The sequence below is a fragment of the Callospermophilus lateralis genome, chromosome 8 (assembly GCF_048772815.1).
Source record: "Callospermophilus lateralis isolate mCalLat2 chromosome 8, mCalLat2.hap1, whole genome shotgun sequence".
NCBI classification, from domain to species: Eukaryota; Metazoa; Chordata; class Mammalia; order Rodentia; family Sciuridae; genus Callospermophilus; species Callospermophilus lateralis.
The window spans coordinates 85721808-85736114 of record NC_135312.1 but is presented as its reverse complement, the minus strand read 5'-3'; positions in this window follow the sequence as shown (position 1 = coordinate 85736114).

The following is a 14307-nucleotide window of genomic DNA, read 5'->3' as shown; positions in this document are numbered from 1 at the left end:
TACTATCAGGAATAAGAGGGGGAGATTGGGCAGCACAGAGAATTTTCTCGTTCTAAATTTGCTAGATCCGTGCTTGCTTACAATGGGAGACTGTTTTTTTAAATAAATCTTTACCAGTACAATGTTTCTTTCCTTCCCTTTCTCGCTTCCTTTCTTCCTACCTTCCCTTCCCCCTCCCTCTTTCTCTCTCCATTTTTTCTATCCAATTTTTAAAACAAGTTTAAGAAGCCATAAAGAGAATTTGCTTTAAAATTCTAAAGTAAAAAATTAGAGAAGTGGAATGAAGATTTGGTGAGGTTTGTGAACAAGGGATGTAAACAAGGTTTGGAAAACACTGTTCTAAACAGGGTTTGTGGAAAAACCAGAAAACAAGATGCTCTAGAATGAGATTTCAAGTTACCATTCAGGGTGACTCCATAGGATTCTCCTCAGCTAAAATGTTCTTGCAATTAGTCTGGAATAAGCCACAGATTTCTGACATTTTTCTAAACCACAGTTCAAATCAATTGGTTCTCAAGACAGACTCAAAGTCAGGAAGCAGAAATGTAAGACAGCAAAAATAAGGTAAAAACAGTAAAAGAACAAAAGAAAGGAAGAGAGGGAGGGAGGGAAAAAAGAGAGAGAAGAGGAAGGATGAGAAGAAAGAAGAATGAGAAGGAAGAAAATGTTAACACACAGAGTTTGTGACAATTTGGGAACACTCTGGGTCTTTAATTTCATTTTGATGGTTCTGGTACCTCATAAGACATAATGATTTGCACTCTTAGTTTAAAACATTAAACCACGGTTTTAAACATTAAACCAAGCTTGTTTCAAAATATTAAACCAATATTTAAGCTCTCTTGCCTCCCTGATTCTGGGCCTCTAATACACAGACATTGTTCAGTTTTCCCTGTTATATATTAAAGTGCACAGACACTATGATTTTATTTAGCTAATTTCAAAATTAAAGATTTCCTTAATTGTAGTCTTCCGTTAGTTCTTTGTAGTTGCTAAAACTGCATGCTTTATTGCCCAAGGGAAAACTTGTACTATTTGAGTCCCTGTTAAAAGAAAAGTAAACCATGGCCTTCCGCTTCCAGGAAGGTAGAGTAGATGCACTTTTCCCTATTCCTCCCACCAAGGACAGCTAAAAACCCTGAAGAGTGTGTGTGTGTGTGTGTGTGTGTGTGTGTGTAAGATGAGAGAACTCTAAAAGGAGGTGACCAGAAGGTCAACCAGCTAAGGAGTCTGGGACCCTAGAAACCACAGAATGGAGAGTTCCCTGCCTTGTCTAGCCTAGACTTGGAGCTGAGGAAATTGGCAATTGGTGACACCAATGGGAACAGACAGAAAAGAGGCCCCAGTGAAAGTTAGCTCTCTAAGCAGTGCATAAGTCGTGAGGCAGTGCGGCAAATCAGAAAACTTAAGACAGTAACTGCTCCATTCTAGCCACAAACCACCATCCCCTGCCACTGCTTACCCCCCCAGCAAAGGCCAAAGGGAGAGCCTAGATGTGGGTCCCCACTGCCCAATCCCAGCAGGATGGTGTCAGAGGAGTCTAGCAGCTAGCCAGGACCGGCACAGCTGCCCAGAGGTGATGAGGCCACTGCCCAGCAGAGAGGAGACCCTCAGAGAAGGCCTGTGGGGAGAGGCCAAGATTCCCACCTCTGTGGCTGGAGGCTCCACAGAGGCTAAGACAGGGACCAGCTGTCCACTCCCATCTGGCAAAAATAAGGCGATGCTCTCCTCCGCCTGCCAGAGTGGGGCTGCTGAGGGTAAAATAGAAGTTTCAAATAAGTTTTAGAACCACATAAGCCCTAGATATCCAGATTTGAGTAAAAAACAAAACAAAACTTACTGTACCAAAAAACAGGGAGATCTTAAATAGAATGATTAAGGACTGTCAGCAGATGTCAACACTGAGGTGACAGAGATGGTCCAACTACCTTATTATCCTAATAAGGTTTTTAAAGCAGACTTTCTAACAATGCTTTGATGAGTAATCACAAACATGATTAAAATAAATTAAAAAAATAGAAAGTCTTAGAAAAGAAAAATATAAATTTAGAAATGAAAGACACAATAGTCCAAAACAATAAAACTTAACAACCCACCCAACTGCTAGGCTGGATGGCAGAATGGAAGGGACAGAGGAAGAACTTAAAGATGGAAGGCAGCTACCCAGTCTGAACTTCAGAGGGAATGAAGGGACCCTCAAAGGCTGGTAGACCATAAAGGAAGATCTCATGATCCTATCGTCAGTGTCCTAGGAGGAGAGGAGAAGGGGCAGGGCTGAAAACCCCCAGAAACAAAATGGCTGAAAATACCTTAAATTTGGTAAAAGAAAGAAAGAAAGAAAGAAAGAAAGAAAGAAAGAAAGAAAGAAAGAAAGAAAAAGATATAGATCTATAGCTTCAAGAAATCTGAGTAAATCTCAAGTAGGATCTCCAAGAAATCTACTTTATGCCACATAGCAGTCAAACTCCTGAATACAAAGCAAGGAAGAACCCTGTAGGCAGCAGAAGAGAAGCCACACCTGACCCACAGGTACGGGTCCCAGGGCAGCAGATTTCTCATCTGGAACCACGAGGTCAGAGGGAATAAAAAGACAACCATTCTCTGATGAAGGAGAGCTGCGAGAACCTACCACCAGCAGAATGCTCCAAACAAAAAAAGAAAAGAAAATACCCAGAGGAATCTTGAGACTAAAAATGGCGAATAAAAATAGAGGTGCTGTCATAGAGTTTGCTTCTCCTCTCAAGGGTTTGAAATTACGTTTGACAGCTGCAGCAAACAGGATGACACTCTCCAGTGTGGCTCTGGACGTAGGCAAAGGAAATACTTCAGATAAAACCATTATAGATGTGGGAGCGTAAAGGGCATGGAGGGAAGTGAAGTTTTTATATCCACGTATGATGTAATACCTAAAGCAATCACTCAAATAGCTACAATAAAATATAGACTTAAAACATTATGGATACCATGACTACGGTAATAAATATAAAGACATGCACATGTATACACACATTTGCTTCTCTTATTCAACACTGACATAAAAATGTATTTTCTGACGATGATGGAATATATAGATCAATGTTAAAAAAGGGAAGAGGTAAATCTTAGTACTTAGCACAAATCGATATCATGAACGAAATGGGGGATATTGCTATAAGCCCTGGAGACATCAAAAGGTAATAAAGGGGTCCTATGATTACCTCTACACATTAATTTGACAACTTATAAAATGAGCCAATTCCTTGAAAAATACAAGCTACTACAACTCATTCAATATGAAATAGAGACTTTGAGTAGCCTCCGTTAAGGAAATTAAATTTGTCATTTAAAAGCTTCCAACAAATAAATCTCCAGATCCAGATGGTTTCACTGGAGAATTCCTCCAAATGTTTAAAGAAGAATTAAGACCCATTCTATTCAGTCTCTTCCAGAAAATAGGAGGGAAGACTTCCCATTCATTTTATGAAGGCAGTACTACCCTGATATCAAAACCAGATAAAGTCTGAGCAAAAAAAAAAAAAAAAAAAAAAAATAGAAAACTATAGACCAATGCCCTCTTAAACACAGATGCAAAAGTACTTAACAAAATATTACCCAATAGAAGTCAGCAACATATAAAAATACCATATATCATGACCCAGTGGGTTTATTGCAGAATGCAAGAAATTTTAAATTCAATAATAGAAAAATCAATCATAATCTACCATATTAACAAGCTAAAGGAAAAAATCATATTCTATTAATCAATGTAGAAAAATTTTTGCCAAAATTCAACATCCTTTCATAATAAAAGTTCTCCGACAAATAAGAATAGAGGGGCCCTTCTTCAACTTGGCAAAGAACATCTACACACAACCTGCAGTTAACAAGTTGCTGGTGAGAGACTGAAGGCTTTTGCCCTAACATCAGGAACAGGGCAAGGACAGGGACTCCCACTGCTCTTAATCAGTGTAGTACTGGAAGTTCTAAGCAGTGCAATAAAGAAGAAAAGGAAACAAAATATATGGATCAGAAAGAAATAAATAAGACTGATCTTATTTTCAGATGGCATGATTGTCTATATAGAAAATCCCAAGCAATCTAGAAAACTGCCTAGAATTAATGAGTTCAACAAAATTGCAGGATGAAGATGTACATATACTACTATATAGTACTCACAAATACACAAACACCAAAATTAAAAATATAACAGCATTACAAAAGAATATGAAATATTGAGGTTATATCTAACAAAACACGTTCAGAAATTTTATACTGAAAACTATAAAATGCTGATAAAAGACATCAAAGATCTAAATAAATAGTGAGACATACTATATTCACGTTCATTGGAAGTCTCAACATAATAAAAATGTAAATTTTTTTCTGAGTTGACATACAGGTTTAATGCAATTTTTACCAACATCCTAGCAAGAATTTTTAGACACGTAGACAAGATCATCCTAAAATATAATATAGTAAGGCAGAGAAAATAGAGAAGCTAAAACATTTTTGAAAATGAAGAAAATAATAAGAGGAATAGCTCTGTCCTCTTTGAAAACTCACTGTGTAGCTACAATAATGGATACCATGGTGCTGGCAGAGAGCTAGAGACTCACAGAGAAAAGGAATGGAGTAGAAACCCCAATGTGAGATCTACACAAATGTGCCCAAATTATTTTTGGCAAAGGTGCAAAATCAATTCAGTAGAGGAAAGAAGCTTTTCAACAGATGAAGTGGAATAACTGGACACACATAAACAAACAAACAAACGAAGCCTAACTCTTACACACAAATTAGTAATTCAAAAGGGATCACAGGCAGAAGACAAAAAAATCATATAACTCTTAAAATAGGAGGAAATCTGTGGGATTTAACATTAGGCAAAGAGTTCTTAGACTTGACACCAAAAGCATGATCCAGAAAAGGAAAAAATTGGCAACTTGAACTCCATTAAAATTTAAAACTTGGCTCTGCTAACAATCCTGTTAAGAGACTTAAAAGACAAACTAGAGACAGGAGGAAAATATTTGCAAACTGCAGAGCTAACAAAAGACTAGTATCTTGAATATAATGAATTCTCAAAACTCAATAGGAAAAGAAGAAACAATCCAATCAGAAAATGGTCATAAGGCATGAAGAGCTAGTCACAGAAGGATACACATGTGGTAAATAAGCACATAGAACAACCAACGTGCAGCACCTTTTTCCACTAGGGAAACCCACATGGAGACTACGATGAGATATTGCTACACACCTCTCAAAATGATGAAAATAAAAAACAGTGGCAACGCCAAATGCTGACAAGGATATGGAGAAACTGGATCCCTCAAACTTCTGGTGGGAATATGAAATAGTAAAGGCGCTCTGGAAAATAGCTGGTAATTTCCTTAAACAAGACATGTAAGTGCTAAATGACCCAGTAATTGTACTCTGGGGCATTTATCCCTGAGAAATGAAAATGAAAACTGGTACATGATAAAATATGGAAGATACATATAATATAAAAACTGGTACATGATATTTATAGCAGCTTCATTTGTAAAAGTCTGAAATTCGTAATATCACATATGCATGCCACATAAGCATCAACACTTCTGGAGGTCCACATACCTGGCTTTAATAGTTGTCACTTCTGGAGGGTGGCAGAGTGGCTTTGAGGGTCAGTGAGGTTGAAGAGAAGAGTCTCTTTTTTTTTGCCATTAAAATATACTAAATTCCTTATGTGTTGTGTGAAAATAGATTTCTTACCAAAAGGATGTATCACTTTTATAATAGAAGGAAACAAGTTAATAGAATGTAAAACTAAACCACTTTCATTTCTTATTACTTAAAGAGGATCTTCTCTGCAATTCTCTAGGTGATAAAAAGGCTTCTAGGCAGAAATAGCCTTGGCATTTAGAAATTATATTAAGTTCAGTCTTTTACACCGGAGGAAAATCCTTAATTTCGTGTTTTTAAGGAGAAATGCATTCAGAATCTTTAGCTCATGGGATCTTCCCATTACAAAACACAATTTTATTCTACAGATATTTCAACCCAATCTATGCCACAAATTGCCCAAGGTGGTTTAATATAGATCAGGGTCCTTCCTCTTGTAAAGGGTAAAATCCATACCCCAAAATTCCCATAGTTTTTAGTGCAAAGGGACAGGATGCCCAGCTATCCCTGGGAAAACCCTGGTCACTGGGAATGATCTAGCTAAGAACAGGTGTACTGATCCTGGTCGTAGAAGACTCTGACTATTCTCCTCTGAAGAATCATTCACTGTACCTGTCCCTGCCCCATTCTAGGCCAGGCCCTGCTGGGGGCAGGTGATATGGCCACATGGATAGCAAGTTCATTTATCCATAGAAGCAGCAACACATTCTTTTTTTAGGGCACTATGCAACTTTCAAGGTTCTTTATTCAACTAGTGGCTTGGGGACAAGGCTGAAGGATAGAATTTGATTCACTGTTTAAGGTTCGTGGCAACAGGTTTGGAATTTCCATCTCTTGCAAAAAAAGCTCAAGTAGACATATTATTGGAAAGCTCAAGAAAACATCTGTAAGTGTGAACAGAAACAAGCTCTTACCTACTGGAATTCTTTAAAGCCACATGGGATTTTATTTTAACATGCTTCTTTTCCAAAGATCTGGAATTTGATAGCCAGTTACCTAAGTGTGGGCAATGATTAAAACAATGGCCCTGGGAAACTTAGGCCCCACCAAACAAAGCTTTGATGTGTGAGAAGTCACGTCTTAGATGATGGCGTCATCCTCTCTACCCGGGAGCAAGGAGAAACTGAAGTAAATCAAGAATGTTTTCTGCTTGCTGTATTCCAATTTGTCCCAAATAGTTATACCTCCTCCTCCTTCTTCTTCTCCTTCTCCTTCTCCTTCTTCTGTGCCAGGGATTGAACTCAGGGGCACTCAACCACTGAGCCACATTCCCAACCCTATTTTATATTTTACTTAGAGACAGGGTCTCACTGAGTTGCTTAACGCCTCGCTTTTGCTGAGACTGGCTTTGAACTCAAAATCCTCCTGTCTCATCCTCCAGAGCCCCTGGGATTACAGGCATGAACCATTGCACTTGGCTATATTTTACTTACTGATGACTACCTACTGTGTGCAAGGCACTGTGCTGGTTCCCAATTCTCAGACCTTGTAAGGTTAAGTGTTGTCCCATATCATCATACAATATGCTTGGGTAATAAAATCAGATGTAATTTTTGTTTGTCTTTATTATGCTTTTTGTATTTTCTACTGAAAGCATTTATTACTTTCATAAAAGAAAAATGTTCATTTCAAATATCTAAGTGTTCATTGCAAATATTAGGAGCAAAGGGTAAATTATAAACTACCTCAAGCTGAGTGTGTGGTGCACGCTTATAATCCCAGCAGTTTGGGAGGCTTAGACAGGAGGATCACAAGTTCAAGGCCACCCTCCAAAATTTAGAGAGGCCCTAAGCAACTCAGTGTGACCCCTGTTTCAAAATTTAAAATTAAAAAAGAGCTAAGGGTGTGGCTCATTGGCTAAGTGCTCCTGGATTCCCTGATACCAAAACAAACAAACCAACAAAAAAACTGCCTCAATAATTAAGAGAAATAAACTGAGACTCAGGAAAATGAAAAAACTTTCCCAGGAGATCAAGTCAGTTGATGCTGGAACCCACGATTCTTTTTGTTCTCCAGTGCTGCCATTTGACCAAGGTAGCATGGCTTCGAGATCGCTGTTATAGTGTGTCACCTGTGTCCTTCACTCTTGTTTCACCTAAGAATGTAATCAGCCCTCAGAGTGGAAAAGTCTGATGCCCATTTTTCCCGTGTTGGAGGATACCATTTGGCTACGCTGTACTTGTGAAAACATCCAGTCCCTGGAGAAAGATCTGGAGAAAGTTCTAGAGACAATCAGTCTCATGGCAGAAACAGGCCTGCAGGGAACCTGTAAGCCTTAACTTAGAAGGTTTGGCAGGATAGTAAAAATTAAGTAACTGATGTACTCAAGACACACGGCTCCCTAAGGGAACACAACGTCTGCTCAGACACAGTGACGTCAAAGCCTGCAAGAGGTTGTAATTGAACATGGTCCTTCTGCAGAACGATGTTCCATGACATCCTTCACCATACAGGTGTGAGGACCTTCCTTACACCTCTCTAGGTTCTACCTTATTTAACTGGAATAAGCCACAGAGAAAAATACTCTGTCATTCATTGCTTACAACTTAGCCTGTCCTTTCTTACACATGATCTTACTTTTTTTTAATATTTATTTTTTTAAGTTTTAGGTGGATACAATATCTTTATTTTGTTTTTATGTGGTGCTGAGAATCAAACCCAGTGCCTCACACATGCTAGGCGAGTGCGTTACCTCTTGAGCCACATCCCCAACCCCACATGATCTTACTTAATCTATTTAATCATTACTATGAGCTAGATAGAGTGAATGGTATTATTTTTCCACACAAGGAAATCGTAGTTAGTGAAAGTAATTTGCTTGAGGTGGCAGAGTTAGCAAACAGGAGAACTATGACCCAAATTTATCTCATTCTCTAATACTAGCCGCAAAATAGTAATTATTGAGGTTGCTTTGAATATACCCTTTGCTCTTAATATTTACTTAGTAAAATAGATATTTAAAATGAACATTCTTCTCTTATAAATGTAATAAATGTTTATGATAGAAAATCTAGAAAGCATAATAAGGAAAAGTAAAAATCACATCTGAGTTTATTACCCAACAATATCATCATTGTTATAATTTTGAAGAAATCTTTCCAGTCTTTTATCCACACCTAGGGGCCTGGGGGTGTAGTGCTTGCTTAACATGATCAAGGCCCTGGGTTCAATCCCCAGCACCAGCAACATTAAAAAATAAATTAATTAATAATTAAGTATTTATCCATGCCTACATAAGCTAAAACAAAGCAGAACAAAAACAAGCTGTGATCATGTTTAAAGATCATTCTTTCTTCTTAGCATTACATAGTAAACAGTTCCCCTTGTATCTCAATATTATTCTACATCCTATTCAAAGGGCATCATACTGGATTGCGTGAAAGCATCACAGTTTATCTAGCCAAGCACCTATTGTAAAACAAAAGCTTGTTTGAGGGTATTCCCCGCCCCCATGATAAGCAATGCTGTAGTTAACATCCTTGTAGCTAAATCTTTGAACTCATCCATGATAATTTGCTTTGAATAAATTCCTAGAACTGGAATGTTTTTTGGAAAGAGTTTGCAATATATTGAAACTTTTATGTATCTGAGAAGTCAAAACTAAAAGTTAAGGTTTCATTTGTCATGAGATTTGCTTTAGCAAATTTTTATTTTACCATTTCTGAGCTTGTACTAGGTGCTGTGCCTGTGGATTTTAATGATAATCTTCTGAGCCAGATGATAAAACATCACAAGATGGTCCCTATTGCTTTAGTCATTTGTGAGTGCTCTGAAGAATTCACATCTACGGAAGAAGAAACTCAGGACCAATGTGCCTGAAACTACAGTGTGAGCTGAGCAGCTGTGGGTTGCTCCTAGGTGCTCCCATGATCCCTGACCTCCATACAGTTCATGCCTCTGGATGATCCCCTTGCCTGCGTGAAGATGGGACTCATGACTTGATCCTAACCAACAGAATCTGGCAGAGAAGATGCGAAGTTATGTTATAGAAGACTTGCTCTTGGCAGACTGGCACTAGAGGCTGTCCTTTGGGGCTTAATGAAGCAAGTGACCCTGTTGGACAAGCCCATGTGGCTCAGGACTGTGGGCAGCTCTAGCACCTAAAGAGACCCTTTAGCAGACAGCCATCATGGCCCAGAGCCTACACCTAGTAGGAAAAGGATTTTGCCAATAGCCTGAGTGAGTTCCCAGGCAGATGAAATGGATTCTGCCAAGAGTGAGCTTATAGATGGATTTTCCCTCAGTTGAGTCTCTGGATAAAATTGTACCTTGGCCACGATCTTGATCTCAACACCCTGAACAGGGACCCAGTTAAACAATGCCCAGACTCCCAGCCATTGGAGACTGGCACTCATATATGTGCACTGTTTTAAGCTGCTAATTGCAATGCCACACGAGATCTCACAGCCACCTACCTACCCTGAGACCAGGGAGATGATATGACTTTTTTTTATTCCCACAGTCTATTCTCAGACTGACGTTGAATTCCTTCCAAATTAGCCCCCTCCCACAAAATGCATTGCCACCCCTGTGGATTGAACCTTGGTGTGTGTTTACCCTCAGATTCAACCCAACCTTCCATGGCACTGCTCTGTGTGGCAGGGGACTGACCTTGTAAGAGGCCTGTCCAGGCTCCTGCTACATTGCCTTCCAGCAGGGTAAGGCCAGAAGGGGCACTCGCCAGAGATTGGAGGGTGGAAGGAGAAGCTTCTCTCTCCCAAGGCCTGTGCCTTTGGCCGTGGGTGCATGTCCTTGGTGGCCCCTGCTCCCACAGGACCACCTTCTGTGCCCTCAGGTAGTTTCCGCTTGAGCTCTAGAATTCACGCCTCCTCCTTTGTCCCTCCCGTCTAGGGGTGTTCATGGCTTCCAGTTGCAGCTAACATCTGGTTTTCTTCTCCTTTCTTCTGTTTGGCTTCTTGGGTCATCCAACACCTGTGGAATCAATTCTCTGCATTAAATTAGTTCTCTGTGAACCACCGGAAGTGGGCTATCCATTCTTCAGGGACACTGGCTCATGTAACCCCACATCCCTGAGCCTGTGCCGCATTCTGCTCTGTACCAGCAACACCAGCCCAGGACTGGGCGACATCCGTGCCACCAACATTGTGTTGGTGACATTGTGACGATGGGTCAGCACCACGCTTTGGCAGTGCTTCCTGACCAGGGCTCCTGCCAGGTGTCAGGGAAAACAGCAGTGAGCGGAAGAAGGCATCTGTCCTTGGCAGTGCACAACTGTGGGAACCCCTAACAAATCCTTAGTTCAATGTGATGAACTACAAAGTGGGATAGATATAGGAGGTGACTAGGGGGAAGGAGGAAGAGTGCTCCTACTGGAGGGAATAGCCCATGCAAAGGCCCAGAGGCACAATGGTAATTATCATATCCCGTTGTCAGGTTTGGTTATACTCAGCCACACTTTCTCCATCCCCCAAATATCATTCTACCAGCCCAACAATGCATCCTGGGCATTTTTCAGTTCCTACTAAAGGAGGCAATCTCTTTATGCCAGTCTGTGGCACCATTTTTTTCTTTGTGGGTTTCTTCTTAAAATACTTCCAGGACATAAGCTTAATGGAATGACAGTTTCTGTGGCAACCAGCCGTCTTCCATGAGTCTTGCAGCTCTGAAGGCTACAAGGACAGGCTCTGAAGACTTTGATGGAAACAGAAGGGACAAAGAGCAGGACCAAGCAGAGTGCTATCAAGACAGCCTTGGGCACCAGGTCCATTGCTTAGAGCTGTCACTTGAGACAAATGGCCTTACTTGTCAGATGGATGGATGTCAGATGGATGGAGTGCCTAGCCAGGGCGTTGGGGGGCTATCTGGGAAAGAGTATGTTTTCCTGCTTTTTTCATTGATGCAGTATAGTTGTGCATGCTGATGGAGTTTGCGGTTACATATTATTAGTCCATGCACACGATACACAATATGAGACTGAAATTTGGCCAATATCCCTCCCTAGCACTTTCCCTCTCCCTCCACACCTCCCACCCTTTCCTCTCTCGATCTGCTTTTGATTTTCATGAGATCTGCTTCCACCTTTCTTTTTCCTTTTTTTCTCTTTAGCTTTCACATATCAGAGAAAACATACGACCCTTGACCTTCTGAGCTTGGCTTATTTCACTTAACGTGTTCTCTAGTCCATCTATTCTTCCTGATAATAACATGATTTCATTCTTCTTTGTAACTCAATATAAAACTCCATTGTAGATATATACCATGTTTTCTTTACTCATTCATCCATCGATGGACACCCAGTCTGGTTCCATAGTTTGGCTATTATGCACTGTGCTGCTATAACATGGGGATGCGTGTGTCACTGTAGTATGACGACTCTAATTCTTCAGGATAAATTCTGAAGAGTGAAATAGCTGAGTCATATTGTGGTTCTATTCCTAGTCTTTCTGAGGAACCTCCATACTGAAGAGAAATGTATTTTTAACTCTAAGTACTAGATTACTCATACATCACTAAATTCTTAAATAATGCTACGAATGAGACACAATTTACCCCATTTTAGAGATTTGACAACACTGAGGCTCAGAGAACTGAAGTAATTTTTCCAAGATCACACCGAAATCCATGGGTACAAACTTGAAACTCCGTGCCCCTCTGACTTGAACACTGCTCCATGGCAAAATATGGGTCCTGATGTCTGGCTGGAATTAGCAGCTCAAAGAATTTCTGTTCTATCCCTTTCCAGTTCCTGAGATGACAAAGCTGATGTCAGGCCTGATGCACTCTCTGCAAGCTATAGAAACAGACAACAGGGCCAAGAGCAAGCCTTCAGCTATATTTTATTTGCCGGTTAATTTTGAGCTTTGGAGAGGAGTGTTTTTAGGGTATAAGATGAGAACTGAAACTTCCAAACACCCAAAGAAAGTCAAAGAATCCCAATTCTGAGCAAACACACCTTCCTGGGAAAGCCAAAGCCGGAACGTTATCTCACCAGGCAGCATTATCTTTTGAAATTCTCATCACCAGAGAAATATGTTACTATGTATATTTTACGGATGTCAAAACTAAGGCTAATTGAGTACTTCTATCATTGGGCCTGGGCTGTGTGTGAACCCAGGGCCAGGGAGGCAGGGCCCAGGGCTCCTCTGCAGTTGGCTCATGACCCTCTGCTCCCTTTCATTGTGCGCTGCAGGACTGATGTGCAGTGCAGCCTGGGGGGCAGGAGCTGGCAGAGCCCCAGTTAGACGCCACACCTTCAAACCCTTCCCCTGGGGCTCCAGGGCGGGGCTCATTTCCCTGCACCAGGATTTAGCTCCCTGAGGAAGAGTGGCAGGACGCTGAGCCAGCTGGGATGCCTCTGCACCGACATCAAAGAGTTAAGGGCCTGGCCTGTCTGCACAAGTGCCTGCTGGCCGAGCGCACACCTCCCCCACGCAACCTCACACTCACAGCATACACCACACACATGCACTACACATGACACACATGTGCATACCCACACAGAAATGCCACCCACACCACCCATTCGCATATATCACGTATAACAACATCACACCATACACTAAAACACACCGCATAGAGCATCACCACACACTCACAGGAACCATGAATAACACCACTTTATACACACTACATATAGCACACGCCACACCTCACCCCCTGACATCACACACACACCACACATAAATATACTACACATACAAATGACACGTGGACCACGTACACACCACCCATTCCCTCTACAGCACACACACACAGGACTCCGCACCCCGTTAAATATGTCCACACAGCACACATGCATGGACTACACACAGTTCAGCACATTCATATTGTGCTTCATATCCTGACACTACAGCTGTTCACATACCACACACATGTACACTTGATGCACATACATACAGCAATACACACCACACACTTTCACACATCACACACACTCCAGACACCTCTATGAACTACATGTACTACATACACACACACACACACACACTCCACATGGCACACACCACACCGGGTACTCTCATATCACAGGTATTTGTAGGTCATAGCACTCCACACACCATAGGTAGACATACACCACACATAGCCCTTCACTATGTCACACACACACACACACACACACACACACACACACACACAGAACTTCAAGTTCATTCACATCCAGGCTGCAGCCCCGACCCAGCAGGACCCAGTCACTCTGAGGAAAAGCCACAGACGGCCCCTGGAGGGCTTCTTTTTCTCCTCCTGGCATCAGCAGAGCCTTGTTGCTGGATAAATTAATTACAGAGTTGGAGAAACAGAAATCCAACTCCCACCCACCATCCCCCTGAAGTATCAACATTGTCGATCTATTTATGAACTTCAAAATCCGAGGTGTGACACGCTTTGTCACCGTGCACAGGGATCTGGCAGCAGGCCGATTCCTCCCCTTTCATGTGGTGAGAAGTTATGCCTCGCTGCTCTGCCCTTCTCTCCGGCGCTCACCTGGAGTGTGTCACTGTGTGGGGAGCCAACGTGCATGGGGCCCAGATCTGGAACCCGCCCAGCCCCGGGGCTCCTGGCTCTCAGAGAGGGAGGGGATGTGGAGTCCATCCCAGGGCTCTGCTTGCTCTTTGGTCTGATGGGAGGAATTGCCTGCCCAGGAACCAAGGGTCAGGAACTATTGTAACCATGGTGTTTAGCCTTCTTGGTTATTTTTAGAATTGTTCTTTT